Source organism: Cebus imitator, unplaced genomic scaffold (genome assembly GCF_001604975.1).
Source record: "Cebus imitator isolate Cc_AM_T3 unplaced genomic scaffold, Cebus_imitator-1.0 Scaffold60, whole genome shotgun sequence".
NCBI lineage: Eukaryota > Metazoa > Chordata > Mammalia > Primates > Cebidae > Cebus > Cebus imitator.
The window spans coordinates 3,183,328-3,200,689 of NW_016107375.1; the positions used below are offsets into that span (position 1 = coordinate 3,183,328).

The 17,362-nt window shown below is 50.8% G+C and overlaps 1 protein-coding gene and 1 long non-coding RNA gene across 7 annotated transcripts in view; one reads left to right on the forward strand and one right to left on the reverse strand.

The window, feature by feature from the left end:
- CTIF (cap binding complex dependent translation initiation factor) overlaps window positions 1-10,220 on the reverse strand; it is a 324,626-nt gene extending 314,406 nt beyond the window's left edge. For 2 of the 6 annotated variants that reach the window (XM_017529665.2, XM_037738964.1), the window contains exon 1: window positions 9,939-10,205. The gene's annotated coding sequence lies outside the window, so the exon portion shown is untranslated. Of the gene's footprint in view, window positions 1-8,921; window positions 9,000-9,192; window positions 9,259-9,419; window positions 9,832-9,938 lie in introns of those variants that run through there. The other 4 variants (XM_017529666.2, XM_037738958.1, XM_037738963.1 and 1 more) reach the window with 4 other exon arrangements.
- A 2,772-nt stretch (window positions 10,221-12,992) lies between these two features.
- On the forward strand, window positions 12,993-16,883 carry LOC119471394. The gene is made up of 2 exons (XR_005200442.1): window positions 12,993-13,190; window positions 16,175-16,883. It is a non-coding gene; the product is annotated as an uncharacterized LOC119471394 (long non-coding RNA).
- The last annotated feature ends 479 nt before the right edge of the window (window positions 16,884-17,362 follow it).

Here is a 17,362-nt window from a genome sequence, read left to right on the forward strand (position 1 = left end):
CACATGCTCTTCATTACCCAATCTGCTGAATATGTGACCCACACAGATGCCAAGCATCCTGCAGATGCAAGGAGATGGAGGAGCAGAAAGCCTTTTTGCTTCCTGAGACTGCCCAGGGCACTGTAGGTAGATACCGGAGACAGATAAACTGCATGCTGTAAAAAATACTTTGCTTGTAGACACCAGCCTATTGGGTGACATGCCAAGATGTGAATTCTCTAGCAGGTCACTTTCTTGATCTCATGGTTCGAACCTGTAAGTATCTCAGCAAATGCCCCTAGAGTGTGGCACGGGCCTGTGGGTTCCAAGCTAATGGTGAGATCATGATGCGGCCTGCCCCAGGGGAAGGCCCTATAAGGGAACAACATGGGGAATGTGTCAGCTCCACCCACTCTGGATGGAACCACACGCATTCTTTCGGAATCTCCTCAGGGCTCAATTGTCACAACTACAGTCAGGCATTACCATGTCTCTGCCTTTCTGTCTGTCTCCCTCGAAGTTATTTTCATTTAGCGAGGCACACAGAGAGCGCCCAGCACTGTGCCTGGCATTTAATAGGCACTCAATAAACTCCCTGCACTCAATAAATTCCACGAGGCTCCCTGCATGGGATTCCCAAGTCACTAATTTATAAGCTGAAATGTATTCTGGGCGTTGGAGGAAGGAGCTTGTAGCAGGTGCTGCTGCCTCGCTCATGATCATCTGAAAAGCGCTGAGCCAAAGCTTCTCAGAACTCCCCCATCACAGACTGCGCCTATGCAGCCGGCTCAGCTACCCTCACATCTATCTTCAAAAGCTGCCTCTGTGTGAAGTAAGTTAGGACAGAGTTGGCTGGATTCTCATAGAATCTCAGCTTGACAAGCAGAGGCCCTTCCAGCAAAAGTAAGCAGGATGGTGAAAGGTCTAGAAACCATCTCTCACAACAGCTGCAGGGGCGATGGGTGACAATGGTCAGCCAGGAGGGTGGCTAGAGCTCAGTACAAGGCCTTTCCAGCTATAACATAAGGGAAGGTGCTGCCTCTGAGGTAATAAACTCCCAGCCACAAGCAGCACATTAGAGCCAAGCACTGCTGCAGTCAGGCTTCCCACACCAGGTGGAGGGCTGCCCAGGCGACCTCTAAGATGTCTCCCGAGTATGAAACCGTAGGAACTAAAGACTCTGGGCATGGAAAGACAATGTAGTGCCCGATCTATAGGATCAGTAGCAACTGCAATCTACACAGGGCCCCCTTAAGGGGACGCTGGAAAGCAGCCTCATCTGCAAGAACCTGACGTGAGTAAGCAGCAGGGAGGATGTTCTGGGTTTCTTAGACGGGGCTCATCTGCAGTTTTTTCCTAAGAGACTAAGCCCTGGGTGGAACTGTCCTTCTCTGCCATCCGGCACATGCCTCCCCAGTTGTGCAGCTGTCTCCAAGGCCCGTTTAAAAGGCTCCCACCGAGGAGCGCTTCTCCCCTTTCTCTTCTCCTTCCTGACTCACTTACCCTGCCCTAATTGCAAAGCATCCCCCGAGGTGGAGATTTAAGTCAGCAAAGGGCAAAGAGCCCCAGACTCTCCCTAGGCCCCTGATGCCCTAGAACCCACAGTCAGGAAGACACTGGTCCCCAAGCCAGTGTCTCTAACATGCTAATTTCTCTCTTGAGGGCCTCCCGGACCACATGTGTAGTGGACTTTCAAAGTTCCAGCAGACCTGAGGTCTCACATTCTAGGGAAGGTTTTTCTCCACCTCATATCCAGGTCAAGACAAAAGGCAGCACAGCCACTTTCATCCCCCGTGTGGATGGGCTGGTGTCTAGTCCATCCTTTCTCCCAGCATGCAAACTTTTGCCGGGTCCTGGTTTAGGCAGGGCTCTCGATTCCTGGTATCATCTCCAGTCCTGGAGGAGATGTAGCCAGGACTCAGCCCCGTGGGCTTTGAGACCAGGAACTACCCCTCAACACCTCTCCCAACCCCCAGGCCTAGATGAGCCTCAGCTGTAGCTTACCTGTCACACACCTTTGAGATCCCCAGGGATTTCCCTTACATTCCATGAGCTTAGCTCTTATTTGAAATGGCGCTAGCTACAGCTTATGCAGCATTTCTAGGTGCTGTGTCATTGGAAGGTTTTCAAGAGTTTTACTCCACTGTGGTACTAAAAGTATTCTAAATCAGTCTTGGGATGCCCCCCTTGGACTTGCTTATGGAAACCTTCCCTGGCTGACCTCCCATCCCCGACAACTAACTCTGGACACATCTCTGCAGATTCACGCGTAGACTGAATGAACACTCACTCACGATGTGCCAGGCACTATTGTCGGTTCTGAGAATTCAAACATGCAAAGACTGGACCTCTGCCTAAAACACATCAGTTCTATAAAAATGAAGTATGGCAGGAACAGAGGGATCGCAACACTCCTAGTTAATTTGCATTCCACTCTTTGCTGGGGTTGTTACAGCTTTTCAGTGGCTTCATATGTTCATGTCTTCTCTCCCCAACAAAACTACCTGCTCCTGGAAGCAGGCTCTAGGGCTTCCCCACTCTGCACACTCCAGGGGGCTGGGACAGGGCTCTGCTCACTGTGGATGTTAAAAACCGAAATGCCTCTCCTCTAACTCACTCTAATGCTTCCAGTTGAAACACACTCTTGGCTGTCTCCGGATTCTGCCAGCTGGGCCTCCAGCATGACACAGCATCCCCGCCTGGCTTCCCTGATGACAGCGGCCAGCATGACAAAGGATTCTCTGACAATGGGAGGAAGAGGTCTGCTCTCATTGTCTCCGGCAGCCCCCACCGCGGTCATGCTCAGTGGCTAATGTGTCCCCACTCCCAGGGCTCAGCGTGGGCCCACGCTTCTGTGGCCTCTACCTCGCACAGTGCATTGTCTATAAGGCAGCACCACCCCACTATCTTACCAGCAATTCCAATTCAATACCTGGAGCACTGAACTCACCACGATCTTCCCTCCCACCTCAACCCCAGCAGACCCTGCTCTAGCAACCAGAAGTTTGCACCTGAGTTAACAGCTGCTGTTCACCCAGTCAGTGAGGCCACAAACCTGGGAGCCACTGAGATGACTCCCTTATCCCCCAAGTCTAAGAAATCACTGCAGATTTCACTCCCCAACTATTTTTAATGTATGAACTTCAGTCCATCCTTAGATGTATGGCCCTTGTTCCAGGTCTCATGCCCTGAGTCCTGGATGCTGTATGGAGTATGTTACTGCCTCACCAGCCGCATGGCTGCCCAACTCCTAGTCCTGTTCCCTTCCCATCCATGGCTGCACAGCTCTCTGCCAAAGCCCTTCCTCTATGCCTTACCTGCAGGCTAAACGCCAAGGTCTGAAGCCAAGCTCACAAAGCTCCTCCACTCTGAGTGCTGTCTGCCTCTCCGCCCTTGCATTTGACCTCTCCGCTTGCGGTTCCTTCCTACACCCAGGCAGCCTCGTGCCTCCACGCCCTGAGCATGCCATGCCTTCTCCCTGAATGCCCTTCTCCCATCTCCTTTCCTGGTCAGTTCCTTTTCATCCATTAAGATTCAACTCCTGAGCCATCTCCTTTGGTAAACCCTCCCTGACATCTGAGGCCAGAGCAGGTAGCTGCCCCTTGTCTGTGCTGCTGTAAGGGCCTTGGGCTTCCCTCCACCTGCACTCTCCACACCACATTGAACAGAATCGTTTATGCTTCTGTCTCTCCCACCAGAAAGCGGGCTGCTTGAAGGCAGAGGGCTGTACCTGTTCACTGTCATAGCCCCAGGGCCTGGCACAGAGACAGACAGAGACAGAGCCCAACAACTACTGAGAAGCTCGCACCGACTACAGGTTGATCAAGTAAACCTCTTAGATCTGCTCTACCCACCCCAAGCACGCAGTTTCCCCCTCTCCATTTTTGGGCCATTGCCCCAGCCTAAAACCTCCTCCACTATGACCCAGGCCTACTCCCAAATTCAACTCGTCCATGAAGCCATCTCAAACTGGCTCCACTCTACAGATCACTGCTATGGTAACTCCCTCACATACTTTATCTCCTCTACCCTTGGGTAAGTGAGCATTTGGGTCTGGCTCTGTGGCTGAATATGAGTCAACAGTAGGCATCAAGAAGCTCTGGAAAGTTCAAGGCTTTCTGTTCATCATGATGCTGTCAGACAGCAAGCCACCTCAGCCCTGAACACTGGACCCGAAGTCTGAAGTCAGGTTCATGTCCCTGCTCTACTGCTTACTTGTGACTGGGGCATGCCACTAACCACGAAGGCTTAGTTTCTTCCTCTGCAAAATGGGTATAACAACAACTCCCTCACAGGTTGATAATGATAGCTGCCTATTATAAAAGTCAGATGGGCCAGGTGCAGTGGCTCACACTTGTGATCACAGCACTTTGGAAGGCTGAGGCAGGCGGATCACGAGGTCAAGAGATTGAGACCATCTTGGCCAACATGGTGAAACCCCATGGTGTATCTACTAAAAATACAAAACTTAGCTGGGCGTGGTGGCATGTGCCTGTAGTCCTAGCTACTTGGGAGGCTGAGGCAGGAGAATTGCTTGAACCCGGGAGGCAGAGGTTGCAGTGAGCCAAGATCGTGCCATTGCACTCCAGCCTGGGCAACAGAGAGAGATTCTGTCTCAAAAAATAAATAAATAAATAAATAAATAAATAATTGAAAATAAATTAAAGGCAGATGGGATAATTTGTGTGAAATACTTTGCAAACTGTAAAGCCAAATCAAGTGCAGGGTATTAAATTGGTCCCCAGTGTCAACCAGCCACTATCCAACATTTCTGTCCTTCCCCCACCAGTATAGTTTCTCCTTACTTGAGTCAGTTGAGAATCAAATGAAATCTGTAGATCCTCTTCCTACAAAAGCACACATGCATTCCAGCTTTGCAAACACTTCCAGAAGGTTCCTGCGGACCCTGCCTCAGGGACAGAAAGCCACAGACCAAACTTAAGAGCACTGGAAGACACCAAGGACCCCCGCTCCCCGGACCCCCATCTCTCCCATTTCCTCACACAGACCCTCATTTGTTCATGAATGCCAAAGATGATCATAAGGCAGGAAAGGCCAGTTGTGAAGGAAAGAAAAGTCAAGACAAAAAAATGAATTTCAGAGCGCTTCCCAGAATCAGAAGACAAGAGAGAAGAAGATAGAGAGTTCTCACTCTTTGGGAAGTAAGAACCCAACTTTTTTTCCAGAAAGCATCATGGTACATAGAGAGAAGATTGGATGACATGTCAGACTCCAGGATTTTTTACCCACTCTGCTAAGGGCTCGCCCTGACCTTGGGTCAGTCATCACTTCCTGAGGCGTTTAGGTCTTCATGTGAAGATTAGATGATCTGCAAAGTCCTCCCCAGCTCTGGGTGCCAGGGACCCAAGGATGTGTCTGTTCTCACCCTGTTGTGAACCATAGCTCTGGCCTTAATTCCAAAATCAGAGGCAGATGCTGAGAGCACAGTGCTAGCACAGGGAGAAGGCCACCTTTACAGCAAGATTCTAAATTAAACCGCATGCAGCAGGAGGCAGGGGGCAAAGGAAAATTCAAACCTGAAAGGAAGCAGCTGAGTTCAGGGTGCCGGTGAATCAGCAGTGAGGCCGAGGTAGACGCCGCCTCCCCCTGCCTTCCCAAGGACATCACATGGGGCTGCCACATTATCAGGTAAGTTATGCAGAAATGCCACCACTGTGGAGAATTCTCAGAAACTGTAATTTGCCTGTGTGTTTGTACCTCCTGTTCTCTCTCTGTGCTCAGGATTCTCTCTCCATCGTAACTACCCACCCACCTCCTGCCTCCTCCTTCATGACCTGAACTGCAAAAAACATAACCTTAAAACAAGGACAATGGAGCCCAAAACTGAAATAGAATTAGAGGACAATATCTGGGACCACACAGTGAGTTTGCAATTAGATAAAAAGCAGACTTGTGTTAACACATCTACACAGACCTGTAAGGCAGAAACGTCTACACTCAGGAAGGACCAGAGTGAGACCCTGACCAAAGCCACAGCCTCTTCCTGAGTCACAGCACATCTGAGCTGGGCAGGACCACAGAGAACACATCTTTAGCTCCATGTCACCAGAAACCTGTTGGTTGGCTTCAGGATAATTTCCATCAGCTGCCTAACTTCCACAAAAGAGCATACATCTGGGCCTTCTAGGGAGGTTCCAAGCAGCCTGAAGTTCAAGGTAATAAGGGTCACTAAGGTGTTTTCCCATCGTTTCCTTCCGCATTTGCTCTAGAATAAGAACTGGCATTATGGGCCCCTTGAAACTAACATATGTGAAACTGACTAAGTTCCAGGGTGACTGCTCTAAAATATTTATGATTTGTTCCCTCAACTATTTCTGCTCTACTATCTTTGTGTGCCCTAAACACAGCAGAGTATCTGGCCTAAGTGAGGTTAGTGCTTCATAAACATTTGCTGGACTTAATTAACATTTATTAAATTTTCCTCATACACCCTTCTTGATACACAAACATGTAGGTACCCAATACATATCTGTGAGTGAACGGTTAATTAGTTGATTAGGTGGCTAAACTTAATAACCCTCCAGGCTGACAATCTTGACATGCATGAACTCTGAAAAATCCATGCAGGCATGTATAAGTCCTTTGCTCCTTGAATTCAATAAAGACTCAATGAAATGCCGAGGGCGGTGGCTCCCGTCTGTAATCCCAACACTTTGGGAGGCCAAAGTGGGTGGATCACGAGGTCAAGAGATTGAGACCATCCTGGCCAACACAGTGAAACCCCACCTCTACTAAAAATAACAAAAATTAGCTGGGCGTGGTGGTGTGTACTCAGGAGGCTGAAGCAGGAGAAACACTTGAACCGGGGAAGTGGAGGTTGCAGTGAGCCGAGATAGCACCACTGTACTCCAGTCTGGATGACAGAGTGAGACTCCATCTCAGAAAAAAAAAAAAAGACTCAACGAACACAGCTGTATGAACATAGGTGTTACATGAACAGACATACCACATGCATTTATTAAATGCACGTATGATTCTGGCAGATACTGGATGTATCACAGCTGCTATCTATCCATTCATCAACAGCAAATTATTAAATAAGTGGTAATAACGGTAATGCAGACTTCTGTTCTTTAGTGGCTCCTCTCATTAGGAAAGATTAGCAAATCAAGAGTGTTTTAAGAAAGAATACATGTCAGCATAATATACTCCCTTTTTTAGCTTCAGTATTTCCTGAGGTGTCAAGAATCCATACTCAAAAAAAAAGTGGCCACTATTAGTTAAATGCCATAAGCTGCGAAAAGGGGGAATGTGGCCCTTCCCCCACGGAGAGGCTTTATGAAAGCCACATTACTTTTGGAGCCTCAGTGTGTTCATCTGTAAAATGGGACTAATACTCTCCTACCTCACAGGACCCTCTTAATAAATGCTATGATATCTGGGAAAAATAACAAACCCTGCCCTGTAAGGTCAAACAGACATATAATTATTCTAGCAACCTGTTAATCACTGATGACACTGTACCCTAGAATGTGCTACAAAATTACTGCCTCTGAGCATCCATTATCCAGGACATGTACTTGACACAGATGAGGTGATCTGTGTGTAAATCGAATCCTCTGTCAAACACTCGAAGAGAGTTTCCCCAGACAACCCGAGCGTGTCCTGACCATCTTCTAGCGTCTGTTCGGCGCATTCTGCTCCAGTATAATGGGTTTTCTTGCAAGCCGGGCCATTTCCTCACGCAGCTGGAGTCCGCTAGGAGCCTGCATTCCTGAGGTTTTCAGCCTAGACCTGGCCCTGGGCACCAGGAACTGGGAACGGACAGCCAGCGGCCCCTCCCCGCGCTCTGGGCGGCTCCTTCCTCTCCGCCCGAGCCCTGGCAGGGCCCGGCAGCGAAGGCGCTCGCTTGCGCTGTGTCACTTTCGCCCTGCAGAGGCTCCAGCGGTGGCGGAGCCGGCAGCTCCAGCAGCTTCCTCCCTGGCTACGCGGGCCCCTGGCCTGGGAGATAATCCCCGGGCCACAGAAACACTGCGCAGGGCGGGCTGGGGCGCGCTGGGGCTGCCAGGCCGCCTTGGGCTCCCACTGTCCTCAGACTGAAGAGCGGGGCCTGGGGAGGCAGCCGCTGACTCTCCCCCAGGTCTGCGAAGCCAGGGGCGGCGAGCGCGGCCACGCACACCCACAGAACGCCTCGGTGCGGGGTCACCACAGCGTGGACTGGGGGCGGCGCAGCCAAACCAGCCCCCCCGCGCTGCAGGGTGGACTCCCAGTCTGTCGGGTCAGGGGGCGTCGCGGACGCGGAGGGAGGGGCCGCGTGACTCCGGCCGCACAGCGGGCCTGGGACTCCTGCACTGGGGACCAGCACACGCAACACGAAGGTCTTCCCGGCCCACAGCCGCACGGTCCCCTCTCCAAGTAACTCGGGCGCACGCGCACCGGGACACACGACCCCGACTAGGACGCCGGGGGCCTGGAGGGATCGGTCGCACGGGGGATCCGGGCCCACGCGCGTCCCCACTACGCCGCTGTCTGCGGTTCCCGCCCGCCACCCCCTACACACACCGGAGCCGTGTGTACACACAAACAGCCAGGCGGGGGAGGCGACGCCTCACTCCTCGGGGTGGGGACGCACGCGGCGCCGCCAGCCAGCCTTCCCCTCCCCTCTACACGCCACACTGCCGGTCCGGCTCACACCCCCCAGCCCCAGCCCTGAAAACTCGCGGAATCAAACATAGCCAACGCCGCCCAGATAAGGGGCTCGGACTGCCCCCCTCCCGATGGTCTTTTGCCATCAATAGAGAAACACCCTCAGCTCAGGCGCGCGGTGTCCGGGACGCCCCCTCCGGCCACATCCAGGCACCGGCACGCGGCCCTCCGAGGCCCCAGACCTTCGCCGCAGCCCAAGCCGCCGCAGCCCAAGCCACCGCCCCCAGTCCCCCGCCCGCCAGCTCATCTCCACGACCGGCGCCCGGGACAGTTACCAGCTCGTCGTCCTGATGAACCCGAGGCGGAGCCCACCCCACGGCCGCTCGGGTCACTCGCCGGTGGCTTTTCAGAGCCTGTCAAGTGAACCCCGCTCCGTCCGGCGTATCTATTCCCCAGGCCCGATTGCGCCGCGGCGACAGGAATAATAAAAAAGCCAACAGAACCACAACCGTTGGGAATGACCAAAGCAGAGACCGCCACGGGTCCACCGATTTGTTTCTTCCTCTGCTCCCATCCCCCGCTCCCCCCCGCGGCCCGCGAGCTCACCGGGGACGCAGGGAGGGGGCTGCGCCCTGTCTAGACGACAGCCATCCACAGACATCCCCGAGCTCGCGGGGACGGGCGCGCACACTCACACACGCCCGCTGCCACAGACACAATCAGTCACCGGGGGAGGGAGGGGCGGCGTGGAGACACACTCTCGGGGTCCCTCCCGCAGACCCGAGTGCCGCAGCCCCCGGCCCCGAGACGCCACCCCGAAACGCGCTCCCTACCTCGGCGGAGCGCGGTCTGAACAGCTGCAAGTTTGGCTGATACTAAACCAACTGCTCGACGCAGCAAATGCGGGCTTCAAAACAAAAGGGAGAGGAATCGCGCTCGCTCCCTTCCTCCCCCCGGGTCGGAACCCGGCACATGACAGCGGCTACACCGCGCAGCTCCAAAGCGAGTCAGGCTCCAGCCGTACGCCCCCCAAGACCCCCCCCCTTGTCGCCGGAGCACCAGGGCCACGGCACCCCGCGGGGCAGAGAACCCCGCAGGCAATGGGACAAACCCAGGGAGGGGGCGAGACAGTGGAGTGCAGTTCCCCACCGAGGGGGAGGACGAGATGGTGGATGGGTGCGGACAACCCGCTGGCCCAGGCGCAGGGAGGGGGAAGGGGGCTGATTGTTTGGGGCGGTTTTCCCGGATTTATCTGTAAGCACGCGCACGTCACGCAGCCCTCCTCCCCTGTCCCCGAATCGATCAGCAAGCTGAGATGACTAGAAGAGGAGGGCGGGCGACGGGATGCTCACCTCGGGGTTCCTCTGGCCGCCGCGCCAAGCCCGAGTCGGGGGTGGGGGAAGGGGGCAGGGAAGGGGAAGGGAGGGACGAGGCTCTGGGGGGCCGACTCCTGCCTCGAGTTCGGAGCGTCCCAGCTGCGGAGGGGATCCGGCACCCCGGCGCACAGACCCAGCAGAAAGGGGAGGGAGGGAGGGAAGGGAAACAGGGAGGGAGGGGCGGGTAGGGGGGAGGGAGTAGAGGAAGGAAAAAAAATGATCCCTGATCTGACACAGGGAAAGAGAATGTAGGAGAGTGACGTCCAGGCCCCGCCCGCCCCTCCGGCCACGTGCAAAGACTTGAAAGGAAAGAGGGCGGCGGGAGGCCTGCTGGGTAATGTAGTTCGCCTTTCTTTTCCAGGATGGCGGGCCCTGGAGAGTGGGGTGGCCCCGGGACGCTCGGGATGTCGCCTTAGCTGCCAAGACAGCCCAGTCTAGCGACGCCAAAACCCGCCGCCCAGCGACTCCACGGCACTGGCGCAGCCCTAGGTGGGGGCTTCTGCGGTAGGAGACCGGGGGCTTAGGCGAAGTCCAGGCTTACAGGGAAACGGTTGGTTTTAGTCAGAAAGGCTTTAAGGATGAGAACTTCCGTGCTGAAAGTGCAGTCTGTGCTAATGGCAGATAAAAAGGAGCTTTGTATATATACTGGGGGGCCCAAGTGGCGTGATTAATGCTGCACTAAATGCCACCGTCGGTTATTGAGATGCATATGTTATAATTAACATTTGGGCATCTCTGTGTCAGGGGCTGGATGTTATAATTAGATATGCACTTTGCAACCAATTAATTTTCCTTCGGCCAAGCTAAAGGCTGGGACAGGGTAGTTGGGAGAATTCAACGTAGTGGATAATTCAGTAATCACTTAACCAGATCACCAGTGTTTTGGTTAAAACTGAGCTTGGCACAGAGAGGCCTTCAGGAGAAATATTGAATAAGATACTGTATGCCCCAACAAGGAAGGGGGCTAGCGGCTCATTAGAGGAGCTGTATGATGCGGTATAAACTGCTGCAGAAACCCATTTATTTATTAGTTTATATTCACATTTGGTAAGTGCTTTCCGCAGACCAGCTACATCTAGGAATGCCAAGACAGGTAAGATCCAAAGTCTGTGTGCTCAAGGAGCTCAGTCCAGCATAGGGACCACAGTCAATGAGTGTACTATACACAAAGCACTGTGAAACTCCCCCACCCCACAACCTGGAGCAGCCAACCTGGATGAAGAGTGTGGGGTGGAGTGAGGGAGAGGGTCAGGAAGACTTCCTGGAGGAAGTGATACTTGAGCAAAGAATTTCTAAGATTTTTAACAAAGGTAAAGGAACGGATAGGCATCTGATTAAAGCTACAGGGTACAAAGGCTCCAGATGAGAGAAGAGAGCTAATTCGAAAGGTCCCAGGCCTATAATCACAGCACTTTTGGAGCCTGAGGGGCTCAAGACCAGCCTGGGCAACATAGCAAGTCCCCTTCTCTACAAAAAATTTTAAAACTTAGCTATGGAGAGTGGCATGGGCCTTGAAGAATGGGTGGGATTTTGTTTTGTGTTGAGAACTTGTCTCCTGGGTTTGAGGCACAAAACACCATAGACATTCACATCCTGTCAAAAAACTCATTTGATTCTTGTACCAAAGAGCATGGTAGCTGTCATTGACTCCCTTCTGGACAGAAGCAGCAGGCTCAGAGGGTTAAGCACCTCATGTCCAGCCATGATTCTGTACAGAGTGGGTACCGGAAGCCAGTTGTCTGGGTGGTAGGCCCCTGTCCTCCACTCCAAAGGAAGAGGTTTCAGCACACCTGACTCTTCCCGTTGGTTTGTCCCTCTTAGCATTTATGCCTCATTGGCTCAGCAGTGAGTTATTCATATGCTTTAACATCTGGACAATTTCCTGACTTTACAAAATATTAAATAATAGAACTGGAATCTATGCATTCAGCAAATTTCCATTTACTTACCTTGTTGTCATTGTTAGTTTTTACATATTGTGTGACAGGCAAGCCACCTACAAAGGAATTAAGAATAAAATTGTCTGGGTGTTGGCTTTGCTTTTCCTTTAGATCATACCCTCAGAGGTGAAGAGAGGCTGGAAACTGAGCAACCTGTGGAATTTGAGCTTCCACAGAGAGCAGACACCTCTGTTTGGGGTGTGCACCTAGGGTGAGGGGGCAGTAGGAACCACAGGTTCTGGCATCAGTTTGACCTCTGGGTTTGAATCCCAGGCGTGGTATGTCCTGGCTCTGTGACCTTAGGCAGTTTACTTAACATTCATAAGGGTTGACCTTGGCCGTGTACTCAACAACTTTTCTTGGACTTGTGAGAACCAGTGGTGATCATGGGTTGATACTGGCTGTGTCACGTGGAAAGGGCTCAAAGATGGTTGATGCCTTTCTTGTCCAGAGTCTTTCTGGCCCTCAAAAATGATCTCTGAATTTTTCTTTCCATGGACTCACACCAGCAGAATTAGCAGTGCAGGAAGGATTCCTGAGGGTGATGCATCTTAATCTGTGAAATCAGATTTGTCTTCAAGGAACCTGGACCCAATTCTAACCTTCAGCTGCTCCTGGCCTAGCTCTCTTGACCCACATCTGCCGCAGTTCTTCATGCTCATCCCCTCCCTCCCCTGCTGCCCCACCTAACACAGCCTTCTCTGGGCAGTGCCTGGGGCCTTGCATTGCTGCTCCCTGCCCACCCAAGCTTCCCTCCTGTTTCCCACATCCTCAGTGCCTGGCTCTCTGCTCTACCCCTCCAGTCTAATAAACCTTCGTTAATATATAAGACATTTTTCTGATTCCTCTAACTCTGACACTTTTGTCATCTTTTTTTTTTTTTTTTTAGATGGAGTCTCAGTCTTGTCGCCCAGGCTCGAGTGCAGTGTCGCGATCTTGGCTCACTGCAACCTCCGCCTCCTGGGTTCAAGTGATTCTCCTGCCTCAGCCTTCTGAGTAGCTGGGACTACAGGCATGTGCCACCACACCCGGCTAATTTTTCTATTTTTAGTAGAGATGGGTTTCATTGTGTTAGCCAGGATGGTCTCCATCTCCTGATTTCGTGATCTGCCCACCTCAGCCTCCCAGAGTGCTGGGATTATAGGCATCAGCCACTGTGCCTGCCGATGACACTTTTGTCTTCTTATTGAGAGCTTTCTTCAGTGGCCTCTGATGATGGGCGTTTCAGGCTGGAATGGAGATCTTTGGGAGGAAGGCCTTGTAGATCCCTCAGACCAGAGTTCCCCAGGTAGGGGGCCTGGAGCTTAGGTGGCCCATCGTCTGTTGTTCCTTCTCTGCTCTGGGACTGATTTTATGCCCAACCTGCAGGCTTGGGTTAGAAGAGCTGCTGGGTATGGAGTGAAGGAACTGGAGATTCCTGAAGCAAATGACACTGGCATTGGTTTAATTGTGACAGATTTTGAGTGGCCAAGAGGAGTAGTTGCCCCTGTCTACCTAGGAATGAAAAGTCAGAATGTTTCCCTTTTTAAGGAGTTGCTTTTCCTCATTCACACTTGCCTAAGACAGTAGCAAAAAACACTAGTTCTCCTTTCTTCCCAAGACTTCTCTCCACCCACCCCCATAGCCATTCCAGGGAAAAGTTACTGGTCAGTCCACACATTGACTGAAGGCCTGGTGGGAGCCCACCAAGGTGCTGGGGGGAGAGAAGCTACTCACCTTCAGGAGCTGAGACCAGGCTGATGCCCAGCAGATAACAGGAAAATGAATGATGTGCCCCAGTGTGTGAGAGTGATGTCAAATGAACTAAGAGTTCCCAGTCAGAGAAGGCTTCTGGGAGGAAGGTAAGGCTACATCCACGTGTGACTTCCCACTAGGAGAAGGTCAGCAGTGACTGAAATTCCTGTTACTCGGTGTTGGCCCGGGAGGTATTGCAGAACTAGTGACTTTCAGTGGGATCTAGAGAGTGGCTTCATCGTGCAGTTTGGAGGCCACTGACCCCGCAGAAGGAAGGAAGTTCCCAGTCTAGTGTCTACACTCTGTTACCGTGGTGTTGGCCTGGAGAGATAATGGCTTGATAGAATCAGGTGAAATTTCACCCATGCCTCATCTCACCTTCCACCGCACAACCCCAAAGACCAACACCTGAAAGGCACATGCAAAGTGATCCCCTAAGGTTGAAGTCAGTGGTGGAGAAGGGATGTGAGAACGATGAGCGAGAAAAGCAAAAGCGAAATATGAAGTAAAGCAATAAATATTTATTGGGAGCATGCTATGCCTAAGGCGTGGCAGGGCACCCTGGGAACACAGTGTGTGAAACGGGTCCTGGGTCCCACCTGCCCCTCTCCTGCTCTGTGACGTTTCCTCTCTCTGGGCCTCAGTTTCCACACCAGTAAAATGAGAAGGTTGGCCTCGATGATCTCTAAGATCTTGTCCACACCTGAAATTCTCCCTTCAAGAATGTTACAGTCTCACTGGCAAAAGAAGCAAAAAAATTAAGTAGCTAAAAGCATACATTTTAAGCTGTTTAATTCCAGCAGAGCAGGAAAGGTTTGTAATATTTGTTAAACAAAGCCCTGAAGTCCATGAGGGAATATAAAACAAGCAGATTTCCTTTCACAAGATTTAAGGACATGGACTGATTCAATGTCAGCCCTCAAGTCCTTAGACATTCCTGATATCTCCCAGAGTTCAGGGTCAGACCTCGTAAGTCAGTGGCATGAGCACCACAGCCTTGTTCATGGTGAAGCCCTGGGCAAAGATACACCCCACATCTCTGCAAGAGACAAGCTTCCTTGTTTGCCAGCCTACACTCTAGAAAAACTGGGAGGGGCAGGCAACACTAATCAGACCAGAAGTATACACCTGCTCTATGGGACCCTGGACTAGGCTGGACTTAAGTGGCCCTGGTTCCTTCAGAGGAACTGAGCCAATCAGATTTCTTCTTGTAAGAATCTGAAGTAAGAGGCTGAGACGCCTCTGCTCATTGGTGATGGCCGCTCAGCTCAAGGCTTGTGTTTTAGGTGGGTCTGGTTCAAAATAAGTAAGCAGAGGAAGTGAGTGGAGTGGGGAAAGAGGAGGGAGAGGGAAAGAGTTGTTTACAGTAGCCTCAGTTCCTAACCTGTTCAGTTCTCCCTTGCTGGGTGCTCAGCTATGCCTCTCTTGGACCCCTGATACCTCTGCGATATCGTCTGCATCTGTGTTCCCTCTGAATCTCATGCAGAATTGTAATCGCCAGTGTTGGAGGTGGGGTCTCGTGGGACGTGGTTGGATCATGGAGGTGGGTTTCTCATGAATGGTTTGACACCATTCCCTTGGTGCTTTCCTTACAGTAGTGAGTGAGATCTGGTCATTTTTTTGTATATGGCACCTCCCCACCCCTCTCTCTCTCTTTCGCCATGTTACTTGAAAGCTCTTATTTCACTTTGCCTGTGAGTAAAAGCTTCCTGAGGCCCTCCCCAGAAGCAGATGTCAGCATTATGTTTCTTGTACATCCTGCACAACCGTGAGCCAATTAAACCTCTTTTCTTATGATTTACTCAGTCTCAGATATTTCTTTTTTTTTTTTTTTTTGAGACGGAGTTTCGCTCTTGTTACCCAGGCTGGAGTGCAATGGCGCAATCTCGGCTCACCGCAACCTCCGCCTCCTGGGTTCAGGCAATTCTCCTGCCTCAGCCTCCTGAGTAGCTGGGATTACAGGCACGCGCCACCATGCCCAGCTAATTTTTTGTATTTTTAGTAGAGACGGGGTTTCACCGTGTTGACCAGGATGGTCTCGATCTCTTGACCTCGTGATCCACCCGCCTCGGCCTCTCAAAGTGCTGGGATTACAGGCGTGAGCCACCGCGCCCGGCCTCAGATATTTCTTTATAGCGATGTAAGAGCCACCTACTACACTACGTATTCTTGTGGTAATCCCCTTTAATTTGCGCTAGGTTGAGTGACTTCTGATCTATGTAGTTTGAAGACCCACATTTGGAGTGGCCTGAAAGACAGGAAGTGCAGAGAGAGGAGTTAGGCCATTGTGATTCCTCTAGCTGGAACTCTCCCCCTCCTGAAGATGTCTTTCCGTTTTTTATCCCAGTGTCTCCCTCTTCAGTCAGTTCATAAATTCTGTCTGCTCAAGTCTTATTCTGAAATAGCTGCAAAATAATTGCCCTTGAACCTTCCAGGATCTTAAGTTCCCTTTCAAAGGACAATAGCTACTATGTTAACTGAGATATTACTATTTGCAGGGCAACAATCGAAACTTTTTTTGTGCTTTGTCTCAGTTAGTAAAGCAACTTTTACAGTGGAACAAACTGAGATGGAAAGGGGTGAAGTAAGTTATCCAGGGGCACACAGCCAGTGGGTAGGTGGTGGTCCACCCAGAGCTGTGGGCCTCAGGGCCAGTGAGCTTAACCATGCCGCTTGTCTCAAGATATTAGGATCCACTTTCTCTAAGACCCTGGCGAGCACCTGTACTCCTCTGCAGGAAATATTGGAAACATCATTCTTCTTCAGTGGTGCATTTACAATACAGTATTTTTTTCTTTTAAATTGAGACTTCAGAGATGTGTATGTGTTCATTTATGTTAATGATTCAAAGGGTCTTTTGCTCTTAGGGAAGCTTACTTTTTTTGCCTATTTTTAACATAAAAATAAATTTCAGTAAATATCACAATATTTTTTTCAGGCACCCTGGTGGCTCGTTTTGGGACCTACATGGTAGGGGGTCCACATACTATATTCTGGATTTTGAGTGTTTGTCACTTTCACTAATTTGTTAATAAGAAAATGATTGCAGGAAATAATGAAGATGCAGTCACTAAATCTGAATGAGGTTCCATGCCTTTCTAGCCCTGTTTATTAACCTGTATGTTTTATGTTTTACGTTTTCACCAAGCGCTTTATCATGTGTAGTTATAATAGTTGAGATAGCATTGCTTATGCATGTTTGCATGTTGCTTTTCTCATGTAATAAAATTAAATACATATTTTCTGTGTTACTAAAAAGTCTTTGTAGATAACATTTAAAAATTATTTAAATGACCCTTTTTACCATAGTATTTATTATATATAATGCATTTGTTCGAAGTTAAATATGAATGACCAGCACACACAAAAATGGACATTAATCTAGGCTTATGGAACCCCACAGTTGAGTTCAGATGACAGACACATTTTTAAACAGGAATAGCAATATAAGATTAAAATCTGCTGGGCGCAGTGGCTTGTGCTTGTAATCCCAGCACTTTGAAAGGCTGAGGCAGGTGGATCACCTGAGGTCATGAGTTTGAGACCAGCCTGGCCAATTAGCCTAGTGAAACTCCGTCTCTACTAAAAAGACAAAACTTAGCTGGAGGTGGTGGCAGATGCCTGTAATCCCAGCTACTTGGGAGGCTGAGGCAGGAGAATCACTTGAACCTGGGAGGTGGAGATTGAAGTGAGCCAAGATCGTGCTATTGCACTCCAGCCTGGGCG